General features: G+C 31.0%; 27 non-coding genes across 27 annotated transcripts; all 27 read left to right on the top strand.

Moving 5' to 3' along the window:
• The first annotated feature begins 1,258 nt into the window (after positions 1 to 1,258).
• TRNAK-UUU (transfer RNA lysine (anticodon UUU)) lies at positions 1,259 to 1,331 on the top strand. The gene has a single exon. It is a non-coding gene; the product is annotated as a tRNA-Lys (tRNA).
• A 1,345-nt stretch (positions 1,332 to 2,676) lies between these two features.
• Positions 2,677 to 2,749, top strand: TRNAK-UUU (transfer RNA lysine (anticodon UUU)). The gene has a single exon. It is a non-coding gene; the product is annotated as a tRNA-Lys (tRNA).
• A 386-nt stretch (positions 2,750 to 3,135) lies between these two features.
• Positions 3,136 to 3,208, top strand: TRNAK-CUU (transfer RNA lysine (anticodon CUU)). The gene has a single exon. It is a non-coding gene; the product is annotated as a tRNA-Lys (tRNA).
• A 1,341-nt stretch (positions 3,209 to 4,549) lies between these two features.
• TRNAK-UUU (transfer RNA lysine (anticodon UUU)) lies at positions 4,550 to 4,622 on the top strand. The gene has a single exon. It is a non-coding gene; the product is annotated as a tRNA-Lys (tRNA).
• Positions 4,623 to 5,476: 854 nt separating this feature from the next.
• Positions 5,477 to 5,549, top strand: TRNAK-UUU (transfer RNA lysine (anticodon UUU)). The gene has a single exon. It is a non-coding gene; the product is annotated as a tRNA-Lys (tRNA).
• Positions 5,550 to 6,432: 883 nt separating this feature from the next.
• On the top strand, positions 6,433 to 6,505 carry TRNAK-UUU (transfer RNA lysine (anticodon UUU)). Its single transcript has one exon. It is a non-coding gene; the product is annotated as a tRNA-Lys (tRNA).
• A 114-nt stretch (positions 6,506 to 6,619) lies between these two features.
• On the top strand, positions 6,620 to 6,692 carry TRNAK-UUU (transfer RNA lysine (anticodon UUU)). Its single transcript has one exon. It is a non-coding gene; the product is annotated as a tRNA-Lys (tRNA).
• Positions 6,693 to 7,109: 417 nt separating this feature from the next.
• Positions 7,110 to 7,182, top strand: TRNAK-UUU (transfer RNA lysine (anticodon UUU)). The gene has a single exon. It is a non-coding gene; the product is annotated as a tRNA-Lys (tRNA).
• A 1,360-nt stretch (positions 7,183 to 8,542) lies between these two features.
• TRNAK-UUU (transfer RNA lysine (anticodon UUU)) lies at positions 8,543 to 8,615 on the top strand. The gene has a single exon. It is a non-coding gene; the product is annotated as a tRNA-Lys (tRNA).
• Positions 8,616 to 9,469: 854 nt separating this feature from the next.
• On the top strand, positions 9,470 to 9,542 carry TRNAK-UUU (transfer RNA lysine (anticodon UUU)). The gene has a single exon. It is a non-coding gene; the product is annotated as a tRNA-Lys (tRNA).
• A 418-nt stretch (positions 9,543 to 9,960) lies between these two features.
• TRNAK-UUU (transfer RNA lysine (anticodon UUU)) lies at positions 9,961 to 10,033 on the top strand. The gene has a single exon. It is a non-coding gene; the product is annotated as a tRNA-Lys (tRNA).
• Positions 10,034 to 10,612: 579 nt separating this feature from the next.
• On the top strand, positions 10,613 to 10,685 carry TRNAK-UUU (transfer RNA lysine (anticodon UUU)). Its single transcript has one exon. It is a non-coding gene; the product is annotated as a tRNA-Lys (tRNA).
• A 417-nt stretch (positions 10,686 to 11,102) lies between these two features.
• On the top strand, positions 11,103 to 11,175 carry TRNAK-UUU (transfer RNA lysine (anticodon UUU)). The gene has a single exon. It is a non-coding gene; the product is annotated as a tRNA-Lys (tRNA).
• Positions 11,176 to 12,535: 1,360 nt separating this feature from the next.
• Positions 12,536 to 12,608, top strand: TRNAK-UUU (transfer RNA lysine (anticodon UUU)). The gene has a single exon. It is a non-coding gene; the product is annotated as a tRNA-Lys (tRNA).
• An 854-nt stretch (positions 12,609 to 13,462) lies between these two features.
• On the top strand, positions 13,463 to 13,535 carry TRNAK-UUU (transfer RNA lysine (anticodon UUU)). Its single transcript has one exon. It is a non-coding gene; the product is annotated as a tRNA-Lys (tRNA).
• A 418-nt stretch (positions 13,536 to 13,953) lies between these two features.
• TRNAK-UUU (transfer RNA lysine (anticodon UUU)) lies at positions 13,954 to 14,026 on the top strand. The gene has a single exon. It is a non-coding gene; the product is annotated as a tRNA-Lys (tRNA).
• A 579-nt stretch (positions 14,027 to 14,605) lies between these two features.
• Positions 14,606 to 14,678, top strand: TRNAK-UUU (transfer RNA lysine (anticodon UUU)). The gene has a single exon. It is a non-coding gene; the product is annotated as a tRNA-Lys (tRNA).
• Positions 14,679 to 15,095: 417 nt separating this feature from the next.
• On the top strand, positions 15,096 to 15,168 carry TRNAK-UUU (transfer RNA lysine (anticodon UUU)). Its single transcript has one exon. It is a non-coding gene; the product is annotated as a tRNA-Lys (tRNA).
• Positions 15,169 to 16,474: 1,306 nt separating this feature from the next.
• Positions 16,475 to 16,547, top strand: TRNAK-UUU (transfer RNA lysine (anticodon UUU)). Its single transcript has one exon. It is a non-coding gene; the product is annotated as a tRNA-Lys (tRNA).
• Positions 16,548 to 16,965: 418 nt separating this feature from the next.
• On the top strand, positions 16,966 to 17,038 carry TRNAK-UUU (transfer RNA lysine (anticodon UUU)). Its single transcript has one exon. It is a non-coding gene; the product is annotated as a tRNA-Lys (tRNA).
• A 579-nt stretch (positions 17,039 to 17,617) lies between these two features.
• On the top strand, positions 17,618 to 17,690 carry TRNAK-UUU (transfer RNA lysine (anticodon UUU)). The gene has a single exon. It is a non-coding gene; the product is annotated as a tRNA-Lys (tRNA).
• A 417-nt stretch (positions 17,691 to 18,107) lies between these two features.
• TRNAK-UUU (transfer RNA lysine (anticodon UUU)) lies at positions 18,108 to 18,180 on the top strand. Its single transcript has one exon. It is a non-coding gene; the product is annotated as a tRNA-Lys (tRNA).
• A 2,261-nt stretch (positions 18,181 to 20,441) lies between these two features.
• Positions 20,442 to 20,514, top strand: TRNAK-UUU (transfer RNA lysine (anticodon UUU)). The gene has a single exon. It is a non-coding gene; the product is annotated as a tRNA-Lys (tRNA).
• An 836-nt stretch (positions 20,515 to 21,350) lies between these two features.
• On the top strand, positions 21,351 to 21,423 carry TRNAK-CUU (transfer RNA lysine (anticodon CUU)). The gene has a single exon. It is a non-coding gene; the product is annotated as a tRNA-Lys (tRNA).
• An 871-nt stretch (positions 21,424 to 22,294) lies between these two features.
• TRNAK-UUU (transfer RNA lysine (anticodon UUU)) lies at positions 22,295 to 22,367 on the top strand. The gene has a single exon. It is a non-coding gene; the product is annotated as a tRNA-Lys (tRNA).
• An 848-nt stretch (positions 22,368 to 23,215) lies between these two features.
• On the top strand, positions 23,216 to 23,288 carry TRNAK-CUU (transfer RNA lysine (anticodon CUU)). Its single transcript has one exon. It is a non-coding gene; the product is annotated as a tRNA-Lys (tRNA).
• An 871-nt stretch (positions 23,289 to 24,159) lies between these two features.
• Positions 24,160 to 24,232, top strand: TRNAK-UUU (transfer RNA lysine (anticodon UUU)). Its single transcript has one exon. It is a non-coding gene; the product is annotated as a tRNA-Lys (tRNA).
• The last annotated feature ends 1,002 nt before the right edge of the window (positions 24,233 to 25,234 follow it).

A 25,234-nucleotide genomic window follows, 5' to 3' on the forward strand; every position in this document is an offset into this window, starting at 1 on the left:
AAACTTTCAAATGCCTTATCTTTTTCGATATCAAATCTTGATGAAAATAATGTTCATATATTTCATTCTAAGAATTCGCCTTAACTCATTATTTGAATTATGATAGTTATTGTTTGAGATTTAATGACTGAGAGGCTCTTTATTTAATGTTCCATGAACAAATTTCATTTTTATGAATCAATCGATCGCTATTTTAGATTTCATATGTAAGTTTTGCGATTAAATTTTAAAAAAGGTGAGAACTCATTAGCTCACTAATTAGAATTTGAGTCATGTTAATACACAACTAACTCAAGCCCGGTTAGCTCAGTCGGTAGAGCATCAGACTCTTAATCTGAGGGTCGCGGGTTCGAGTCCCTCATCGGGTGATGTTTACCATTTTCATGAAAGTCATGATACAAGCCTTTTAAGTTTTTGACATCTAAATGTAATCTACATTTTATTTACGCAATGCAAAACTTTAAAATGCCTTATCTTTTTCGATATCGAATCTTGATAAATGTTTGTATATTTCATTCTAAAAATTCGGCTCAACTCATTATTTAAAACATAATAATTATTACTGGAGATTTAATAATTGAGAGGCTCTGTATTTAATGTTCTATGAACAAAATTTGTTCTTTCATGAAACAATCTATCTCTATCTTAGATTTGTAGGTAAATTTTGCGATGAAAAATAAAAAAAACTAAGAAAATGTGAACTAAATAATCAAGGACATCCTTAGATCACTTATTAGAATTTGAGTCATGTTGATACACAACTATCTCAAGCCCGGTTAGTTCAGTCGGTAGAGCATCAGACTTTTAATCTGAGGGTCGCAGGTTCGAGTCCCTCATCGGGCGATGGTTAGTATTTTTTCTTTACGAAGATCATGCTAGAACTTTGAAAGCCTTTTGAGTTTTTGACATCTAAACATAGTCATTATAAATTTTGAGCTTTCTTATTGCAAAAACTCTAATAATTAGCCTCAACTTTTGTATACGAAATGTTTAAAACATTATAAAAATGACACACCAAATAATTAACATTAATGTATATAGAATTTATAATTGAGAAGATCTTTGTTGAATGACAAGTCAAAATAAATACATGCAATTACTATTGTTCATAGAAGAGTTAAAACATGTTTTGATTATCGATAGTATTTGAGATGAAATGTTTCAAAACATTAAGAGTTTGTGAACGAATTTATTAATGACATAATCGGCTCACTTATCTGAATTCGATCCAGTTAAAATGTATAAATATCTACAACAAGCCCGGTTAGCTCAGTCGGTAGAGCATCAGACTTTTAATCTGAGGGCCGCGGGTTCGAGTCCCTCATCGGGCGATGGTTACCATTTTCATGAAAGTTATGATACAAGCCTTTTACGTTTTTGACATCTAAATCTAATCTTCATTTCATTTATAAAATGTAAAACTTTCAAATGCCTTATCTTTTTCGATATCAAATCTTGATGAAAATAATGTTCATATATTTCATTCTAAGAATTCGCCTTAACTCATTATTTGAATTATGATAGTTATTGTTTGAGATTTAATGACTGAGAGGCTCTTTATTTAATGTTCCATGAACAAATTTCATTTTTATGAATCAATCGATCGCTATTTTAGATTTCATATGTAAGTTTTGCGATTAAATTTTAAAAAAGGTGAGAACTCATTAGCTCACTAATTAGAATTTGAGTCATGTTAATACACAACTAACTCAAGCCCGGTTAGCTCAGTCGGTAGAGCATCAGACTCTTAATCTGAGGGTCGCGGGTTCGAGTCCCTCATCGGGTGATGTTTACCATTTTCATGAAAGTCATGATACAAGCCTTTTAAGTTTTTGACATCTAAATGTAATCTACATTTTATTTACGCAATGCAAAACTTTAAAATGCCTTATCTTTTTCGATATCGAATCTTGATAAATGTTTGTATATTTCATTCTAAAAATTCGGCTCAACTTATTATTTAAAACATAATAATTATTACTGGAGATTTAATAATTGAGAGGCTCTGTATTTAATGTTCCATGAACAAAATTTGTTCTTTCATGAAACAATCTATCTCTATCTTAGATTTGTAGGTAAATTTTGCGATGAAAAATAAAAAAAACTAAGAAAATGTGCACTAAATAATCAAGGACATCCTTAGATCACTTATTAGAATTTGAGTCATGTTGATACACAACTATCTCAAGCCCGGTTAGTTCAGTCGGTAGAGCATCAGACTTTTAATCTGAGGGTCGCAGGTTCGAGTCCCTCATCGGGCGATGGTTAGTATTTTTTCTTTACGAAGATCATGCTAGAACTTTGAAAGCCTTTTGAGTTTTTGACATCTAAACATAGTCATTATAAATTTTGAGCTTTCTTATTGCAAAAACTCTAATAATTAGCCTCAACTTTTGTATACGAAATGTTTAAAACATTATAAAAATGACACACCAAATAATTAACATTAATGTATATAGAATTTATAATTGAGAAGATCTTTGTTGAATGACAAGTCTAAATAAATACATGCAATTACTATTGTTCATAGAAGAGTTAAAACATGTTTTGATTATCGATAGTATTTGAGATGAAATGTTTCAAAACATTAAGAGTTTGTGAACGAATTTATTAATGACATAATCGGCTCACTTATCTGAATTCGATCCAGTTAAAATGTATAAATATCTACAACAAGCCCGGTTAGCTCAGTCGGTAGAGCATCAGACTTTTAATCTGAGGGTCGCGGGTTCGAGTCCCTCATCGGGCGATGGTTACCATTTTCATGAAAGTTATGATACAAGCCTTTTACGTTTTTGACATCTAAATCTAATCTTCATTTCATTTATAAAATGTAAAACTTTCAAATGCCTTATCTTTTTCGATATCAAATCTTGATGAAAATAATGTTCATATATTTCATTCTAAGAATTCGCCTTAACTCATTATTTGAATTATGATAGTTATTGTTTGAGATTTAATGACTGAGAGGCTCTTTATTTAATGTTCCATGAACAAATTTCATTTTTATGAATCAATCGATCGCTATTTTAGATTTCATAGGTAAGTTTTGCGATTAAATAAAAAAAAAAGGAAGTGTCAACTTATTAGCTCACTAATTAGAATTTGAGTCATGTTAATACACAACTAACGCAAGCCCGGTTAGCTCAGTCGGTAGAGCATCAGACTCTTAATCTGAGGGTCGCGGGTTCGAGTCCCTCATCGGGCGATGGTTACCATTTTCATGAAAGTTATGATACAAGCCTTTTACGTTTTTGACATCTAAATCTAATCTTCATTTCATTTATAAAATGTAAAACTTTCAAATGCCTTATCTTTTTCGATATCAAATCTTGATGAAAATAATGTTCATATAATTCATTCTAAGAATTCGCCTTAACTCATTATTTGAATTATGAAAGTTATTGTTTGAGATTTAATGACTGAGAGGCTCTTTATTTAATATTCCATGAACAAATTTCATTTTTATGAATCAATCGATCGCTATTTTAGATTTCATATGTAAGTTTTGCGATTAAATTTAAAAAAAGGTGAGAACTCATTAGCTCACTAATTAGAATTTGAGTCATGTTAATACACAACTAACTCAAGCCCGGTTAGCTCAGTCGGTAGAGCATCAGACTCTTAATCTGAGGGTCGCGGGTTCGAGTCCCTCATATGTTTACCATTTTCATGAAAGTCATGATACAAGCCTTTTACGTTTTTGACATCTAAATGTAATCTACATTTTATTTACGCAATGCAAAACTTTAAAATGCCTTATCTTTTTCGATATCGAATCTTGATAAATGTTTGTATATTTCATTCTAAAAATTCGGCTCAACTCATTATTTAAAACATAATAATTATTACTGGAGATTTAATAATTGAGAGGCTCTGTATTTAATGTTCCATGAACAAAATTTGTTCTTTCATGAAACAATCTATCTCTATCTTAGATTTGTAGGTAAATTTTGCGATGAAATATAAAAAAAACTAAGAAAATGTGAACTAATTAATCAAGGACATCCTTAGATCACTTATTAGAATTTGAGTCATGTTGATACATAATTATCTCAAGCCCGGTTAGCTCAGTCGGTAGAGCCTCAGAATTTTAAACTGAGGGTCGCGGGTTCGAGTCCCTCATCGGGCGATGGTTAGAATTTTTTTTCTTTACGAAGAGCATGCTAGAACTTTGAAAGCCTTTTGAGTTTTTGACATCTAAACAAGTCATTATAAATTTTGAGCTTTCTTATTGCAAAAACTCTAATAATTAGCCTCAACTTTTGTATACGAAATGTTTAAAGCATTATAAAAATGAGATACCAAAATAATTACCATTAATGTATATAGAATTTATAATTAAGAAGATCTTTGTTGAATGACAAGTCTAAATAAATACATGCAATTTCTATTGTTCATAGAAGAGTTAAAACATGTTTTGATTATCGATAGTATTTGAGATGAAATGTTTCAAAACGTTAAGAGTTTGTGAACTAATTACTTAATGACATAATCGGCTCTATTATCTAAATAAGATCCAGTTAAAATGTATACATATCTACAACAAGCCCGGTTAGCTCAGTCGGTAGAGCATCAGACTTTTAATCTGAGGGTCGCGGGTTCGAGTCCTTCATCGGGCGATGGTTACCATTTTCATGAAAGTCATGATACAAGCCTCTTATGTTTTTGACATCTAAAGGTAATCTACATTTTATTTACGCAATGCAAAATTTTCAAATGCCTTATCTTTTTCGATATCGAATCTTCATAAATGTTTGTATATTTTATTCTCAAAATTCGGCTCAACTCATTATTTAAAACATAATAATTATTACTGGAGATCTAATAATTGAGAGGCTCTGTATTTAATGCTCCATGAACAAAATTTGTTCTTTTATGAATTAATCGATCGCTATTGTAGATTTCATAGGTAAATTTTGCGATGAAATTTAAAAAAACTAAGAAAATTTGAACTAATTAATCAAGGACATCATTAGATCACTTATTAGAATTTGAGTCATGTTGATACACAACTATCTCAAGACCGGTTAGCTCAGTCGGTAGAGCATCAGACTTTTAATCTGAGGGTCGCGGGTTCGAGTCCCTCATATGTTTACCATTTTCATGAAAGTCATGATACAAGCCTTTTACGTTTTTGACATCTAAATCTAATCTACATTTCATTTATACAATGCAAAACTTTCAAATGCCTTATATTTTTCGATATCAAATCTTGATGAAAATAATGTTCATATATTTCATTCTAGGAATTCGCCTCAACTCATTATTTGAATTATGATAGTTATTGTTTGAGATTTCATGACTGAGAGGCTCTTTATTTAATGTTCCATGAACAAATGTTATTTTTCATAAATCAATCGATCGCTATTTTAGATTTTGTAGGTAAGTTTTGCGATTAAATATAAAAAAGGAAGTGTGAACTTATTAGCTCACTAATTAGAATTTGAGTCATGTTAATACACAACTAACATAAGCCCGGTTAGCTCAGTCGGTAGAGCATCAGACTTTTAATCTGAGGGTCGCGGGTTCGAGTCCCTCATCGGGCGATGTTTACCATTTTCATGACAGTTATGAAACAATGCAAAATTTTCAAAGGCCTTTTACTTATTTGACGTCTAAGTCTTATCTTCATAAATTTTGAACTTTATTGTAAAAACCTTGTTAATCAGCCTCAACTTATTTGTAATACGAATTGTTTAAAGTATTATAAATAATGAAATACCAAATAATTAACATTAATGTATAAATTTTATAATTAAGAAGCTCTTCATTGAATGACATGTCTTAACAAATACATGCAATTTCTATTGTTCATAGAAGAGTTAAACCATGTCTTAGATTATCGATAGTATTTGAGATGAAATGTTTCAAAACGTTAAGAGTTTGTGAACTAATTACTTAATGACATAATCGGCTCACTTATCTAAATTAGATCCAGTTAAAATGTATACATATCTACAACAAGCCCGGTTAGCTCAGTCGGTAGAGCATCAGACTTTTAATCTGAGGGTCGCGTGTTCGAGTCCCTCATCGGGCGATGTTTACCATTTTCATGAAAGTCATGATACAAGTCTTTTACGTTTTGGACATCTAAATCTAATTTTAATCTAATCTACATTTTATTTATACAATGCAACATTTTCAAATGCCTTATCTTTTTCGATATAAAATCATGATGAAAATAATGTTCATATAATTCATTCTAAGAATTCGCCTCAACTCATTATTTGAATTATGATAGCTATTATATTAGATTTAATTACTGAGAGGCTCTTTATTTAATATTCCATGAACAAATTTTATGTTTTATGAATCAATCGATCGCTATTTTAGATTTCATATGTAAGTTTTGCGATTAAATATAAAAAAGTGAGAACTCATTACCTCACTAATTAGAATTTGAGTCATGTTAATACACTACTAACTCAAGCCCGGTTAGCTCAGTCGGTAGATCATCAGACTTTTAATCTGAGGGTCGCGGGTTCGAGTCCCTCATCGGGCGATGTTTACCATTTTCATGAAACTAAAATAACTAAGAAAATGTGAACAAATCAATCAAGGACATCCTTTGATCACTTATTAGAATTTGAGTCATGTTGATACACAACTATCTCAAGCCCGGTTAGCTCAGTCGGTAGAGCATCAGACTTTTAATCTGAGGGTCGCGGGTTCGAGTCCCTCATCGGGCGATGGTTAGTATTTTTTTTCATTACGAAGAGCATGCTAGAACTTTGAAAGCCTTTTGAGTTTTTGACATCTAAACATAGTCATTATAAATTTTGAGCTTTCTAATTGCAAAAACTTTATTAATTAGCCTCAACTTTTGTATTTGAAATGTTTAAAGCATTATAAAAATGAAATACCAAATAATTCACATTAATGTATATAGAATTTATAATTAAGAAGATCTTTGTTGAATGAATAGTCTAAACGAATACATGCAATTTTTATTGTTCATAGAAGAGTTAAAACATGTTTTGATTATCGATAGTATTTCAGATGAAATATTTCAAAACATTAAGAGTTTGTGAACAAATTTCTTAATGACATAATCGGCTCACTTATCTGAATTTGATCCAGTTAAAATGTATACATATCTACAACAAGCCCGGTTAGCTCAGTAGGTAGAGCATCAGACTTTTAATCTGAGGGTCGCGGGTTCAAGTCCCTCATCGGGCGATGGTTACCATTTTCATGAAAGTTATGATACAAGCCTCTTACGTTTTTGACATCTAAATCTAATCTAAATCTAATCTACATTTCATTTATACAATGTAAAATTTTCAAATGCCTTTTCTTTTTCGATATCTAATCATGATGAAAATAATGTTCATATAATTCATTCTAAGAATTCGCCTCTGCTCATTATTGGAATTATGATATTTATTATTTGAGATTTAATGACTGAGAGGCTCTTTATTTAATATTCCATGAACAAATTTCATTTTTTATGAATCAATCGATCGCTATTTTAGATTTCATATGTAAGTTTTGCGATTAAATTTAAAAAAAGGGTGAGAACTCATTAGCTCACTAATTAGAATTTGAGTCATGTTAATACACAACTAACTCAAGCCCGGTTAGCTCAGTCGGTAGAGCATCAGACTCTTAATCTGAGGGTCGCGGGTTCGAGTCCCTCGTCGGGTGATGTTTACCATGTTCATGAAAGTCATGATACAAGCCTTTTACGTTTTTGACATCTAAATGTAATCTACATTTTATTTACGCAATGCAAAACTTTAAAATGCCTTATCTTTTTCGATATCGAATCTTGATAAATGTTTGTATATTTCATTCTAAAAATTCGGCTCAACTCATTATTTAAAACATAATAATTATTACTGGAGATTTAATAATTGAGAGGCTCTGTATTTAATGTTCCATGAACAAAATTTGTTTTTTCATAAAACACTCTATCTCTATCTTAGATTTGTAGGTAAATTTTGCGATGAAATATAAAAAAAACTAAGAAAATGTGAACTAATTAATCAAGGACATCCTTAGATCACTTATTAGAATTTGAGTCATGTTGATACATAACTATCTCAAGCCCGGTTAGCTCAGTCGGTAGAGCCTCAGAATTTTAAACTGAGGGTCGCGGGTTCGAGTCCCTCATCGGGCGATGGTTAGAATTTTTTTTCTTTACGAAGAGCATGCTAGAACTTTGAAAGCCTTTTGAGTTTTTGACATCTAAACAAGTCATTATAAATTTTGAGCTTTCTTATTGCAAAAACTCTAATAATTAGCCTCAACTTTTGTATACGAAATGTTTAAAGCATTATAAAAATGAGATACCAAAATAATTACCATTAATGTATATAGAATTTATAATTAAGAAGATCTTTGTTGAATGACAAGTCTAAATAAATACATGCAATTTCTATTGTTCATAGAAGAGTTAAAACATGTTTTGATTATCGATAGTATTTGAGATGAAATGTTTCAAAACGTTAAGAGTTTGTGAACTAATTACTTAATGACATAATCGGCTCTATTATCTAAATAAGATCCAGTTAAAATGTATACATATCTACAACAAGCCCGGTTAGCTCAGTCGGTAGAGCATCAGACTTTTAATCTGAGGGTCGCGGGTTCGAGTCCTTCATCGGGCGATGGTTACCATTTTCATGAAAGTCATGATACAAGCCTCTTATGTTTTTGACATCTAAAGGTAATCTACATTTTATTTACGCAATGCAAAATTTTCAAATGCCTTATCTTTTTCGATATCGAATCTTCATAAATGTTTGTATATTTTATTCTCAAAATTCGGCTCAACTCATTATTTAAAACATAATAATTATTACTGGAGATCTAATAATTGAGAGGCTCTGTATTTAATGCTCCATGAACAAAATTTGTTCTTTTATGAATTAATCGATCGCTATTGTAGATTTCATAGGTAAATTTTGCGATGAAATTTAAAAAAACTAAGAAAATTTGAACTAATTAATCAAGGACATCATTAGATCACTTATTAGAATTTGAGTCATGTTGATACACAACTATCTCAAGACCGGTTAGCTCAGTCGGTAGAGCATCAGACTTTTAATCTGAGGGTCGCGGGTTCGAGTCCCTCATATGTTTACCATTTTCATGAAAGTCATGATACAAGCCTTTTACGTTTTTGACATCTAAATCTAATCTACATTTCATTTATACAATGCAAAACTTTCAAATGCCTTATATTTTTCGATATCAAATCTTGATGAAAATAATGTTCATATATTTCATTCTAGGAATTCGCCTCAACTCATTATTTGAATTATGATAGTTATTGTTTGAGATTTCATGACTGAGAGGCTCTTTATTTAATGTTCCATGAACAAATGTTATTTTTCATAAATCAATCGATCGCTATTTTAGATTTTGTAGGTAAGTTTTGCGATTAAATATAAAAAAGGAAGTGTGAACTTATTAGCTCACTAATTAGAATTTGAGTCATGTTAATACACAACTAACATAAGCCCGGTTAGCTCAGTCGGTAGAGCATCAGACTTTTAATCTGAGGGTCGCGGGTTCGAGTCCCTCATCGGGCGATGTTTACCATTTTCATGACAGTTATGAAACAATGCAAAATTTTCAAAGGCCTTTTACTTATTTGACGTCTAAGTCTTATCTTCATAAATTTTGAACTTTATTGTAAAAACCTTGTTAATCAGCCTCAACTTATTTGTAATACGAATTGTTTAAAGTATTATAAATAATGAAATACCAAATAATTAACATTAATGTATAAATTTTATAATTAAGAAGCTCTTCATTGAATGACATGTCTTAACAAATACATGCAATTTCTATTGTTCATAGAAGAGTTAAACCATGTCTTAGATTATCGATAGTATTTGAGATGAAATGTTTCAAAACGTTAAGAGTTTGTGAACTAATTACTTAATGACATAATCGGCTCACTTATCTAAATTAGATCCAGTTAAAATGTATACATATCTACAACAAGCCCGGTTAGCTCAGTCGGTAGAGCATCAGACTTTTAATCTGAGGGTCGCGGGTTCGAGTCCCTCATCGGGCGATGTTTACCATTTTCATGAAAGTCATGATACAAGTCTTTTACGTTTTGGACATCTAAATCTAATTTTAATCTAATCTACATTTTATTTATACAATGCAACATTTTCAAATGCCTTATCTTTTTCGATATAAAATCATGATGAAAATAATGTTCATATAATTCATTCTAAGAATTCGCCTCAACTCATTATTTGAATTATGATAGCTATTATATTAGATTTAATTACTGAGAGGCTCTTTATTTAATATTCCATGAACAAATTTTATGTTTTATGAATCAATCGATCGCTATTTTAGATTTCATATGTAAGTTTTGCGATTAAATATAAAAAAGTGAGAACTCATTACCTCACTAATTAGAATTTGAGTCATGTTAATACACTACTAACTCAAGCCCGGTTAGCTCAGTCGGTAGATCATCAGACTTTTAATCTGAGGGTCGCGGGTTCGAGTCCCTCATCGGGCGATGTTTACCATTTTCATGAAACTAAAATAACTAAGAAAATGTGAACAAATCAATCAAGGACATCCTTTGATCACTTATTAGAATTTGAGTCATGTTGATACACAACTATCTCAAGCCCGGTTAGCTCAGTCGGTAGAGCATCAGACTTTTAATCTGAGGGTCGCGGGTTCGAGTCCCTCATCGGGCGATGGTTAGTATTTTTTTTCATTACGAAGAGCATGCTAGAACTTTGAAAGCCTTTTGAGTTTTTGACATCTAAACATAGTCATTATAAATTTTGAGCTTTCTAATTGCAAAAACTTTATTAATTAGCCTCAACTTTTGTATTTGAAATGTTTAAAGCATTATAAAAATGAAATACCAAATAATTCACATTAATGTATATAGAATTTATAATTAAGAAGATCTTTGTTGAATGAATAGTCTAAACGAATACATGCAATTTTTATTGTTCATAGAAGAGTTAAAACATGTTTTGATTATCGATAGTATTTCAGATGAAATATTTCAAAACATTAAGAGTTTGTGAACAAATTTCTTAATGACATAATCGGCTCACTTATCTGAATTTGATCCAGTTAAAATGTATACATATCTACAACAAGCCCGGTTAGCTCAGTAGGTAGAGCATCAGACTTTTAATCTGAGGGTCGCGGGTTCAAGTCCCTCATCGGGCGATGGTTACCATTTTCATGAAAGTTATGATACAAGCCTCTTACGTTTTTGACATCTAAATCTAATCTAAATCTAATCTACATTTCATTTATACAATGTAAAATTTTCAAATGCCTTTTCTTTTTCGATATCTAATCATGATGAAAATAATGTTCATATAATTCATTCTAAGAATTCGCCTCTGCTCATTATTGGAATTATGATATTTATTATTTGAGATTTAATGACTGAGAGGCTCTTTATTTAATATTCCATGAACAAATTTCATTTTTTATGAATCAATCGATCGCTATTTTAGATTTCATATGTAAGTTTTGCGATTAAATTTAAAAAAAGGGTGAGAACTCATTAGCTCACTAATTAGAATTTGAGTCATGTTAATACACAACTAACTCAAGCCCGGTTAGCTCAGTCGGTAGAGCATCAGACTCTTAATCTGAGGGTCGCGGGTTCGAGTCCCTCGTCGGGTGATGTTTACCATGTTCATGAAAGTCATGATACAAGCCTTTTACGTTTTTGACATCTAAATGTAATCTACATTTTATTTACGCAATGCAAAACTTTAAAATGCCTTATCTTTTTCGATATCGAATCTTGATAAATGTTTGTATATTTCATTCTAAAAATTCGGCTCAACTCATTATTTAAAACATAATAATTATTACTGGAGATTTAATAATTGAGAGGCTCTGTATTTAATGTTCCATGAACAAAATTTGTTTTTTCATAAAACACTCTATCTCTATCTTAGATTTGTAGGTAAATTTTGCGATGAAATATAAAAAAAACTAAGAAAATGTGAACTAATTAATCAAGGACATCCTTAGATCACTTATTAGAATTTGAGTCATGTTGATACATAACTATCTCAAGCCCGGTTAGCTCAGTCGGTAGAGCCTCAGAATTTTAAACTGAGGGTCGCGGGTTCGAGTCCCTCATCGGGCGATGGTTAGAATTTTTTTTCTTTACGAAGAGCATGCTAGAACTTTGAAAGCCTTTTGAGTTTTTGACATCTAAACAAGTCATTATAAATTTTGAGCTTTCTTATTGCAAAAACTCTAATAATTAGCCTCAACTTTTGTATACGAAATGTTTAAAGCATTATAAAAATGAGATACCAAAATAATTACCATTAATGTATATAGAATTTATAATTAAGAAGATCTTTGTTGAATGACAAGTCTAAATAAATACATGCAATTTCTATTGTTCATAGAAGAGTTAAAACATGTTTTGATTATCGATAGTATTTGAGATGAAATGTTTCAAAACGTTAAGAGTTTGTGAACTAATTACTTAATGACATAATCGGCTCTATTATCTAAATAAGATCCAGTTAAAATGTATACATATCTACAACAAGCCCGGTTAGCTCAGTCGGTAGAGCATCAGACTTTTAATCTGAGGGTCGCGGGTTCGAGTCCTTCATCGGGCGATGGTTACCATTTTCATGAAAGTCATGATACAAGCCTCTTATGTTTTTGACATCTAAAGGTAATCTACATTTTATTTACGCAATGCAAAATTTTCAAATGCCTTATCTTTTTCGATATCGAATCTTCATAAATGTTTGTATATTTTATTCTCAAAATTCGGCTCAACTCATTATTTAAAACATAATAATTATTACTGGAGATCTAATAATTGAGAGGCTCTGTATTTAATGCTCCATGAACAAAATTTGTTCTTTTATGAATTAATCGATCGCTATTGTAGATTTCATAGGTAAATTTTGCGATGAAATTTAAAAAAACTAAGAAAATTTGAACTAATTAATCAAGGACATCATTAGATCACTTATTAGAATTTGAGTCATGTTGATACACAACTATCTCAAGACCGGTTAGCTCAGTCGGTAGAGCATCAGACTTTTAATCTGAGGGTCGCGGGTTCGAGTCCCTCATATGTTTACCATTTTCATGAAAGTCATGATACAAGCCTTTTACGTTTTTGACATCTAAATCTAATCTACATTTCATTTATACAATGCAAAACTTTCAAATGCCTTATATTTTTCGATATCAAATCTTGATGAAAATAATGTTCATATATTTCATTCTAGGAATTCGCCTCAACTCATTATTTGAATTATGATAGTTATTGTTTGAGATTTCATGACTGAGAGGCTCTTTATTTAATGTTCCATGAACAAATGTTATTTTTCATAAATCAATCGATCGCTATTTTAGATTTTGTAGGTAAGTTTTGCGATTAAATATAAAAAAGGAAGTGTGAACTTATTAGCTCACTAATTAGAATTTGAGTCATGTTAATACACAACTAACATAAGCCCGGTTAGCTCAGTCGGTAGAGCATCAGACTTTTAATCTGAGGGTCGCGGGTTCGAGTCCCTCATCGGGCGATGTTTACCATTTTCATGACAGTTATGAAACAATGCAAAATTTTCAAAGGCCTTTTACTTATTTGACGTCTAAGTCTTATCTTCATAAATTTTGAACTTTATTGTAAAAACCTTGTTAATCAGCCTCAACTTATTTGTAATACGAATTGTTTAAAGTATTATAAATAATGAAATACCAAATAATTAACATTAATGTATAAATTTTATAATTAAGAAGCTCTTCATTGAATGACATGTCTTAACAAATACATGCAATTTCTATTGTTCATAGAAGAGTTAAACCATGTCTTAGATTATCGATAGTATTTGAGATGAAATGTTTCAAAACGTTAAGAGTTTGTGAACTAATTACTTAATGACATAATCGGCTCACTTATCTAAATTAGATCCAGTTAAAATGTATACATATCTACAACAAGCCCGGTTAGCTCAGTCGGTAGAGCATCAGACTTTTAATCTGAGGGTCGCGGGTTCGAGTCCCTCATCGGGCGATGTTTACCATTTTCATGAAAGTCATGATACAAGTCTTTTACGTTTTGGACATCTAAATCTAATTTTAATCTAATCTACATTTTATTTATACAATGCAACATTTTCAAATGCCTTATCTTTTTCGATATAAAATCATGATGAAAATAATGTTCATATAATTCATTCTAAGAATTCGCCTCAACTCATTATTTGAATTATGATAGCTATTATATTAGATTTAATTACTGAGAGGCTCTTTATTTAATATTCCATGAACAAATTTTATGTTTTATGAATCAATCGATCGCTATTTTAGATTTCATATGTAAGTTTTGCGATTAAATATAAAAAAGTGAGAACTCATTACCTCACTAATTAGAATTTGAGTCATGTTAATACACTACTAACTCAAGCCCGGTTAGCTCAGTCGGTAGATCATCAGACTTTTAATCTGAGGGTCGCGGGTTCGAGTCCCTCATCGGGCGATGTTTACCATTTTCATGAAACTAAAATAACTAAGAAAATGTGAACAAATCAATCAAGGACATCCTTTGATCACTTATTAGAATTTGAGTCATGTTGATACACAACTATCTCAAGCCCGGTTAGCTCAGTCGGTAGAGCATCAGACTTTTAATCTGAGGGTCGCGGGTTCGAGTCCCTCATCGGGCGATGGTTAGTATTTTTTTTCATTACGAAGAGCATGCTAGAACTTTGAAAGCCTTTTGAGTTTTTGACATCTAAACATAGTCATTATAAATTTTGAGCTTTCTAATTGCAAAAACTTTATTAATTAGCCTCAACTTTTGTATTTGAAATGTTTAAAGCATTATAAAAATGAAATACCAAATAATTCACATTAATGTATATAGAATTTATAATTAAGAAGATCTTTGTTGAATGAATAGTCTAAACGAATACATGCAATTTTTATTGTTCATAGAAGAGTTAAAACATGTTTTGATTATCGATAGTATTTCAGATGAAATATTTCAAAACATTAAGAGTTTGTGAACAAATTTCTTAATGACATAATCGGCTCACTTATCTGAATTTGATCCAGTTAAAATGTATACATATCTACAACAAGCCCGGTTAGCTCAGTAGGTAGAGCATCAGACTTTTAATCTGAGGGTCGCGGGTTCAAGTCCCTCATCGGGCGATGGTTACCATTTTCATGAAAGTTATGATACAAGCCTCTTACGTTTTTGACATCTAAATCTAATCTAAATCTAATCTACATTTCATTTATACAATGTAAAATTTTCAAATGCCTTTTCTTTTTCGATATCTAATCATGATGAAAATAATGTTCATATAATTCATTCTAAGAATTCGCCTCAACTCATTATTTGAATTATGATAGCTATTATATTAGATTTAATTACTGAGAGGCTCTTTATTTAATATTCCATGAACAAATTTTATGTTTTATGAATCAATCGATCGCTATTTTAGATTTCATATGTAAGTTTTGCGATTAAATTTAAAAAAAGGTGAGAACTCATTAGCTCACTAATTAGAATTTGAGTCATGTTAATACACTTCTAACTCATACCCGGTAAGCTCAGTCGGTAGAGCATCAGACTTTTAATCTGAGGGTCGCGGGTTCGAGTCCCTCATCGGGCGATGTTTACCATTTTCATGAAAGTCATGATACAAGTCTTTTACGTTTTGGACATCTAAATGTAATCTACATTTTATTTACGCAATGTATAACTTTCAAATGCCTTATCTTTTTCGATATCGAATCTTGATAAATGTTTGTATATTTTATTCTAAAAATTCGGCTCAACTCATTATTTAAAACATAATAATTATTACTGGAGATTTAATAATTGATAGGCTCTGTATTTAATGTTCCATGAACAAAATTTGTTCTTTTATGAAACAATCTATCTCTACCTTAGATTTGTAGGTAAATTTTGCGATGAAATATAAGAAAAGAAAGTGAAAACTCATTAGCTCACTAATTAGAAGTTGAGTCATGTTAATACACTTCTAACTCATACCCGGTAAGCTCAGTCGGTAGAGCATCAGACTTTTAATCTGAGGGTCGCGGGTTCGAGTCCCTCATCGGGCGATGTTTACCATTTTCATGAAAGTCATGATACAAGTCTTTTACGTTTTGGACATCTAAATGTAATCTACATTTTATTTACGCAATGTATAACTTTCAAATGCCTTATCTTTTTCGATATCAAATCTTGATGAAAATAATGTTCATATATTTCATTCTAGGAATTCGCCTCAACTCATTATTTGAATTATGATAGTTATTGTTTGAGATTTCATGACTGAGAGGCTCTTTATTTAATGTTCCATGAACAAATGTTATTTTTCATAAATCAATCGATCGCTATTTTAGATTTTGTAGGTAAGTTTTGCGATTAAATATAAAAAAGGAAGTGTGAACTTATTAGCTCACTAATTAGAATTTGAGTCATGTTAATACACAACTAACATAAGCCCGGTTAGCTCAGTCGGTAGAGCATCAGACTTTTAATCTGAGGGTCGCGGGTTCGAGTCCCTCATCGGGCGATGTTTACCATTTTCATGACAGTTATGAAACAATGCAAAATTTTCAAAGGCCTTTTACTTATTTGACGTCTAAGTCTTATCTTCATAAATTTTGAACTTTATTGTAAAAACCTTGTTAATCAGCCTCAACTTATTTGTAATACGAATTGTTTAAAGTATTATAAATAATGAAATACCAAATAATTAACATTAATGTATAAATTTTATAATTAAGAAGCTCTTCATTGAATGACATGTCTTAACAAATACATGCAATTTCTATTGTTCATAGAAGAGTTAAACCATGTCTTAGATTATCGATAGTATTTGAGATGAAATGTTTCAAAACGTTAAGAGTTTGTGAACTAATTACTTAATGACATAATCGGCTCACTTATCTAAATTAGATCCAGTTAAAATGTATACATATCTACAACAAGCCCGGTTAGCTCAGTCGGTAGAGCATCAGACTTTTAATCTGAGGGTCGCGGGTTCGAGTCCCTCATCGGGCGATGTTTACCATTTTCATGAAAGTCATGATACAAGTCTTTTACGTTTTGGACATCTAAATCTAATTTTAATCTAATCTACATTTTATTTATACAATGCAACATTTTCAAATGCCTTATCTTTTTCGATATAAAATCATGATGAAAATAATGTTCATATAATTCATTCTAAGAATTCGCCTCAACTCATTATTTGAATTATGATAGCTATTATATTAGATTTAATTACTGAGAGGCTCTTTATTTAATATTCCATGAACAAATTTTATGTTTTATGAATCAATCGATCGCTATTTTAGATTTCATATGTAAGTTTTGCGATTAAATATAAAAAAGTGAGAACTCATTACCTCACTAATTAGAATTTGAGTCATGTTAATACACTACTAACTCAAGCCCGGTTAGCTCAGTCGGTAGATCATCAGACTTTTAATCTGAGGGTCGCGGGTTCGAGTCCCTCATCGGGCGATGTTTACCATTTTCATGAAACTAAAATAACTAAGAAAATGTGAACAAATCAATCAAGGACATCCTTTGATCACTTATTAGAATTTGAGTCATGTTGATACACAACTATCTCAAGCCCGGTTAGCTCAGTCGGTAGAGCATCAGACTTTTAATCTGAGGGTCGCGGGTTCGAGTCCCTCATCGGGCGATGGTTAGTATTTTTTTTCATTACGAAGAGCATGCTAGAACTTTGAAAGCCTTTTGAGTTTTTGACATCTAAACATAGTCATTATAAATTTTGAGCTTTCTAATTGCAAAAACTTTATTAATTAGCCTCAACTTTTGTATTTGAAATGTTTAAAGCATTATAAAAATGAAATACCAAATAATTCACATTAATGTATATAGAATTTATAATTAAGAAGATCTTTGTTGAATGAATAGTCTAAACGAATACATGCAATTTTTATTGTTCATAGAAGAGTTAAAACATGTTTTGATTATCGATAGTATTTCAGATGAAATATTTCAAAACATTAAGAGTTTGTGAACAAATTTCTTAATGACATAATCGGCTCACTTATCTGAATTTGATCCAGTTAAAATGTATACATATCTACAACAAGCCCGGTTAGCTCAGTAGGTAGAGCATCAGACTTTTAATCTGAGGGTCGCGGGTTCAAGTCCCTCATCGGGCGATGGTTACCATTTTCATGAAAGTTATGATACAAGCCTCTTACGTTTTTGACATCTAAATCTAATCTAAATCTAATCTACATTTCATTTATACAATGTAAAATTTTCAAATGCCTTTTCTTTTTCGATATCTAATCATGATGAAAATAATGTTCATATAATTCATTCTAAGAATTCGCCTCAACTCATTATTTGAATTATGATAGCTATTATATTAGATTTAATTACTGAGAGGCTCTTTATTTAATATTCCATGAACAAATTTTATGTTTTATGAATCAATCGATCGCTATTTTAGATTTCATATGTAAGTTTTGCGATTAAATTTAAAAAAAGGTGAGAACTCATTAGCTCACTAATTAGAATTTGAGTCATGTTAATACACTTCTAACTCATACCCGGTAAGCTCAGTCGGTAGAGCATCAGACTTTTAATCTGAGGGTCGCGGGTTCGAGTCCCTCATCGGGCGATGTTTACCATTTTCATGAAAGTCATGATACAAGTCTTTTACGTTTTGGACATCTAAATGTAATCTACATTTTATTTACGCAATGTATAACTTTCAAATGCCTTATCTTTTTCGATATCGAATCTTGATAAATGTTTGTATATTTTATTCTAAAAATTCGGCTCAACTCATTATTTAAAACATAATAATTATTACTGGAGATTTAATAATTGATAGGCTCTGTATTTAATGTTCCATGAACAAAATTTGTTCTTTTATGAAACAATCTATCTCTACCTTAGATTTGTAGGTAAATTTTGCGATGAAATATAAGAAAAGAAAGTGAAAACTCATTAGCTCACTAATTAGAAGTTGAGTCATGTTAATACACTTCTAACTCATACCCGGTAAGCTCAGTCGGTAGAGCATCAGACTTTTAATCTGAGGGTCGCGGGTTCGAGTCCCTCATCGGGCGATGTTTACCATTTTCATGAAAGTCATGATACAAGTCTTTTACGTTTTGGACATCTAAATGTAATCTACATTTTATTTACGCAATGTATAACTTTCAAATGCCTTATCTTTTTCGATATCGAATCTTGATAAATGTTTGCATATTTTATTCTAAAAATTCGGCTCAACTCATTATTTAAAACATAATAATTATTACTGGAGATTTAATAATTGATAGGCTCTGTATTTAATGTTCCTTGAACAAAATTTGTTCTTTTATGAATGAATCGATCGCTGTTGTAGATTTCATATGTAAGTTTTGCGATTAATAAAAAAAAAAGTGAGAACTCATTACCTCACTAATTAGAATTTGAGTCATGTTAATACACAACTAACTCAAGCCCGGTTAGCTCAGTCGGTAGAGCATCAGACTCTTAATCTGAGGGTCGCTGGTTCGAGTCCCTCATCGGGCGATGTTTACCATTTTCATGAAAGTCATCATACAAGCCTTTTTACGATTTTGACATCTAAATGTAATCTACATTTTATTTACGCAATGCAAAACTTTCAAATGCCTTATCTTTTTCGATATCGAATCTTGATGAATGTTCGTATATTTCATTCTAAAAATTCGGCTCAACTCATTATTTAAAACATGATAATTATTACTGGAGATTTAATAATTGAGATGCTCTGTATTTAATGTTTCATGAACAAAATTTGTTCTTTCATGAAACAATATCTCTATCTTAGATTTGTAGGTAAATTTTGCGATGAAATATAAAAAAACTAAGAAAATGTGAACTAATAATCAAGGACATCATTAGATCACTTATTAGAATTTGAGTCATGTTGATACACAACTATCTCAAGCCCGGTTAGTTCAGTCGGTAGAGCATCATACTTTTAATCTGAGGGTCGCGGTTTCGAGTCCCTCATCGGGCGATGGTTAGTATTTTTTTCTTTACGAAGAGCATGCTAGAACTTTGAAAGCCTTTTGAATTTTTTGACATCTAAACATAGTCATTATTAATTTTGAGCTTTCTTATTCCAAAAACTCTATTAATTAGCCTCAACTTTTGTATACGAAATGTTTAAAGCATTATAAAAATGAAATACCAAATAATTCACATTAATGTATATAGAATTTATAATTGAGAAGATCTTTGTTGAATGACAAGTCTAAACGAATACATGCAATTTCTATTGTTTATAGAAGAGTTAAAACATGTTTTGATTATCGATAGTATTTGAGATGAAATGTTTCAAAACATTAAGAGTTTGTGAACTAATTACTTAATGACACAATCGGCTCACTTATCTGAATTCGATCCAGTTAAAATGTATACATATCTACAACAAGCCCGGTTAGCTCAGTCGGTAGAGCATCAGACTTTTAATCTGAGGGTCGCGGGTTCGAGTCCCTCATCGGGCGATGGTTACCATTTTCATGAAAGTCATGATACAAGCCTTTTACGTTTTTGACATCTAAATCTAATCTACATTTTATTTATAAAATGCAAAACTTTCAAATGCCTTATCTTTTTCGATATAAAATCATGATGAAAATAATGTTCATATAATTCATTCTAAGAATTCGCCTCAACTCATTATTTGAATTATGATAGTTATTATTTGAGATTTAATGGCTGAGAGGCTCTTTATTTAATATTCCATGAGCAAATTTTATTTTTTATGAATCAATCGATCGCTATTTTAGATTTCATATGTAAGTTTTGCGATTAAATAAAAAAAAAGTGAGAACTCATTACCTCACTAATTAGAATTTGAGTCATGTTAATACATTACTTACTCATACCCGGTTAGCTCAGTTCGTAGAGCATCAGACTCTTAATCTGAGGGTCGCGGGTTCGAGTCCCTCATCGGGCGATGTTTACCATTTTCATGAAAGTCATGATACAAGCCTTTTACGTTTTTGACATCTAAATGTAATCTACATTTTTTTACGCAATGCAAAAATTTTCAAATGCCTTATCTTTTTCGATATCGAATCTTGATAAATGTTTGTATATTTCATTCTCAAAATTCGGCTCAACTCATTATTTAAAACATAATAATTATTACTGGAGATTTAATAATTGAGAGGCTCTGTATTTAATGTTCCATGAACAAAATTTGTTCTTTTATGAAACAATCTATCTCTACCTTAGATTTGTAGGTAAATTTTGCGATGAAATATAAGACAAGAAAGTGAAAACTCATTAGCTCACTAATTAGAATTTGAGTCATGTTAATACACTACTAACTCATACCCGGTTAGCTCAGTTGGTAGAGCATCAGACTCTTAATCTGAGGGTCGCGGGTTCGAGTCCCTCATCGGGTGATGTTTACCATTTTTATGAAAGTCATGATACAAGCCTTTTACGTTTTTGACATCTAAATGTAATCTACATTTTCTTACGCAATGCAAACATTTTCAAATGCCTTATCTTTTTCGATATCGAATCTTGATAAATGTTTGTATATTTCATTCTCAAAATTCGGCTCAACTCATTATTTAAAACATAATAATTATTACTGGAGATTTAATAATTGAGAGGCTCTGTATTTAATGTTCCATGAACAAAATTTGTTCTTTTATGAAACAATCTATCTCTACCTTAGATTTGTAGGTAAATTTTGCGATGAAATATAAGAAAAGAAAGTGAAAACTCATTAGCTCACTAATTAGAATTTGAGTCATGTTAATACACTTCTAACTCATACCCGGTAAGCTCAGTCGGTAGAGCATCAGACTTTTAATCTGAGGGTCGCGGGTTCGAGTCCCTCATCGGGCGATGGTTAGTATTTTTTTTCATTACGAAGAGCATGCTAGAATTTTGAAAGCCTTTTGAGTTTTTGACATCTAAACATAGTCATTATAAATTTTGAGCTTTCTAATTGCAAAAACTTTATTAATTAGCCTCAACTTTTGTATTTGAAATGTTTAAAGCATTATAAAAATGAAATACCAAATAATTCACATTAATGTATAAAGAATTTATAATTAAGAAGATCTTTGTTGAATGACAAGTCTAAACGAATACATGCAATTTTTATTGTTCATAGAAGAGTTAAAACATGTTTTGATTATCGATAGTATTTCAGATGAAATATTTCAAAACATTAAGAGTTTGTGAACAAATTACTTAATGACATAATCGGCTCACTTATCTGAATTTGATCCAGTTAAAATGTATACATATCTACAACAAGCCCGGTTAGCTCAGTCGGTAGAGCATCAGACTTTTAATCTGAGGGTCGCGGGTTCAAGTCCCTCATCGGGCGATGGTTACCATTTTCATGAAAGTTATGATACAGGCCTCTTACGTTTTTGACATCTAAATCTAATCTAAATCTAATCTACATTTCATTTATACAATGTAAAATTTTCAAATGCCTTTTCTTTTTCGATATCTAATCATGATATAAAAATAATGTTCATATAATTCATTCTAAGAATTCGCCTCAACTCATTATTTGAATTATGATAGTTATTATTTGAGATTTAATGGCTGAGAGGCTCTTTATTTAATATTCCATGAGCAAATTTTATTTTTTATGAATCAATCGATCGCTATTTTAGATTTCATATGTAAGTTTTGCGATTAAATAAAAAAAAGTGAGAACTCATTACCTCACTAATTAGAATTTGAGTCATGTTAATACATTACTTACTCATACCCGGTTAGCTCAGTTCGTAGAGCATCAGACTCTTAATCTGAGGGTCGCGGGTTCGAGTCCCTCATCGGGCGATGTTTACCATTTTCATGAAAGTCATGATACAAGCCTTTTACGTTTTTGACATCTAAATGTAATCTACATTTTTTTACGCAATGCAAAAATTTTCAAATGCCTTATCTTTTTCGATATCGAATCTTGATAAATGTTTGTATATTTCATTCTCAAAATTCGGCTCAACTCATTATTTAAAACATAATAATTATTACTGGAGATTTAATAATTGAGAGGCTCTGTATTTAATGTTCCATGAACAAAATTTGTTCTTTTATGAAACAATCTATCTCTACCTTAGATTTGTAGGTAAATTTTGCGATGAAATATAAGACAAGAAAGTGAAAACTCATTAGCTCACTAATTAGAATTTGAGTCATGTTAATACACTACTAACTCATACCCGGTTAGCTCAGTTGGTAGAGCATCAGACTCTTAATCTGAGGGTCGCGGGTTCGAGTCCCTCATCGGGTGATGTTTACCATTTTTATGAAAGTCATGATACAAGCCTTTTACGTTTTTGACATCTAAATGTAATCTACATTTTCTTACGCAATGCAAACATTTTCAAATGCCTTATCTTTTTCGATATCGAATCTTGATAAATGTTTGTATATTTCATTCTCAAAATTCGGCTCAACTCATTATTTAAAACATAATAATTATTACTGGAGATTTAATAATTGAGAGGCTCTGTATTTAATGTTCCATGAACAAAATTTGTTCTTTTATGAAACAATCTATCTCTACCTTAGATTTGTAGGTAAATTTTGCGATGAAATATAAGAAAAGAAAGTGAAAACTCATTAGCTCACTAATTAGAATTTGAGTCATGTTAATACACTTCTAACTCATACCCGGTAAGCTCAGTCGGTAGAGCATCAGACTTTTAATCTGAGGGTCGCGGGTTCGAGTCCCTCATCGGGCGATGGTTAGTATTTTTTTTCATTACGAAGAGCATGCTAGAATTTTGAAAGCCTTTTGAGTTTTTGACATCTAAACATAGTCATTATAAATTTTGAGCTTTCTAATTGCAAAAACTTTATTAATTAGCCTCAACTTTTGTATTTGAAATGTTTAAAGCATTATAAAAATGAAATACCAAATAATTCACATTAATGTATAAAGAATTTATAATTAAGAAGATCTTTGTTGAATGACAAGTCTAAACGAATACATGCAATTTTTATTGTTCATAGAAGAGTTAAAACATGTTTTGATTATCGATAGTATTTCAGATGAAATATTTCAAAACATTAAGAGTTTGTGAACAAATTTCTTAATGACATAATCGGCTCACTTATCTGAATTTGATCCAGTTAAAATGTATACATATCTACAACAAGCCCGGTTAGCTCAGTCGGTAGAGCATCAGACTTTTAATCTGAGGGTCGCGGGTTCAAGTCCCTCATCGGGCGATGGTTACCATTTTCATGAAAGTTATGATACAGGCCTCTTACGTTTTTGACATCTAAATCTAATCTAAATCTAATCTACATTTCATTTATACAATGTAAAATTTTCAAATGCCTTTTCTTTTTCGATATCTAATCATGATATAAAAATAATGTTCATATAATTCATTCTAAGAATTCGCCTCAACTCATTATTTGAATTATGATAGTTATTATTTGAGATTTAATGGCTGAGAGGCTCTTTATTTAATATTCCATGAGCAAATTTTATTTTTTATGAATCAATCGATCGCTATTTTAGATTTCATATGTAAGTTTTGCGATTAAATAAAAAAAAGTGAGAACTCATTACCTCACTAATTAGAATTTGAGTCATGTTAATACATTACTTACTCATACCCGGTTAGCTCAGTTCGTAGAGCATCAGACTCTTAATCTGAGGGTCGCGGGTTCGAGTCCCTCATCGGGCGATGTTTACCATTTTCATGAAAGTCATGATACAAGCCTTTTACGTTTTTGACATCTAAATGTAATCTACATGTTTTTACGCAATGCAAACATTTTCAAATGCCTTATCTTTTTCGATATCGAATCTTGATAAATGTTTGTATATTTCATTCTCAAAATTCGGCTCAACTCATTATTTAAAACATAATAATTATTACTGGAGATTTAATAATTGAGAGGCTCTGTATTTAATGTTCCATGAACAAAATTTGTTCTTTTATGAAACAATCTATCTCTACCTTAGATTTGTAGGTAAATTTTGCGATGAAATATAAGAAAAGAAAGTGAAAACTCATTAGCTCACTAATTAGAATTTGAGTCATGTTAATACACTACTAACTCATACCCGGTTAGCTCAGTTGGTAGAGCATCAGACTCTTAATCTGAGGGTCGCAGGTTCGAGTCCCTCATCGGGCGATGTTTACCATTTTCATGAAAGTCATTCTACAAGCCTTTTACGTTTTTGACATCTAAATGTAATCTACATTTTTTTACGCA

This window comes from Lytechinus pictus, chromosome 4 (assembly GCF_037042905.1).
Source record: "Lytechinus pictus isolate F3 Inbred chromosome 4, Lp3.0, whole genome shotgun sequence".
NCBI lineage: Eukaryota > Metazoa > Echinodermata > Echinoidea > Temnopleuroida > Toxopneustidae > Lytechinus > Lytechinus pictus.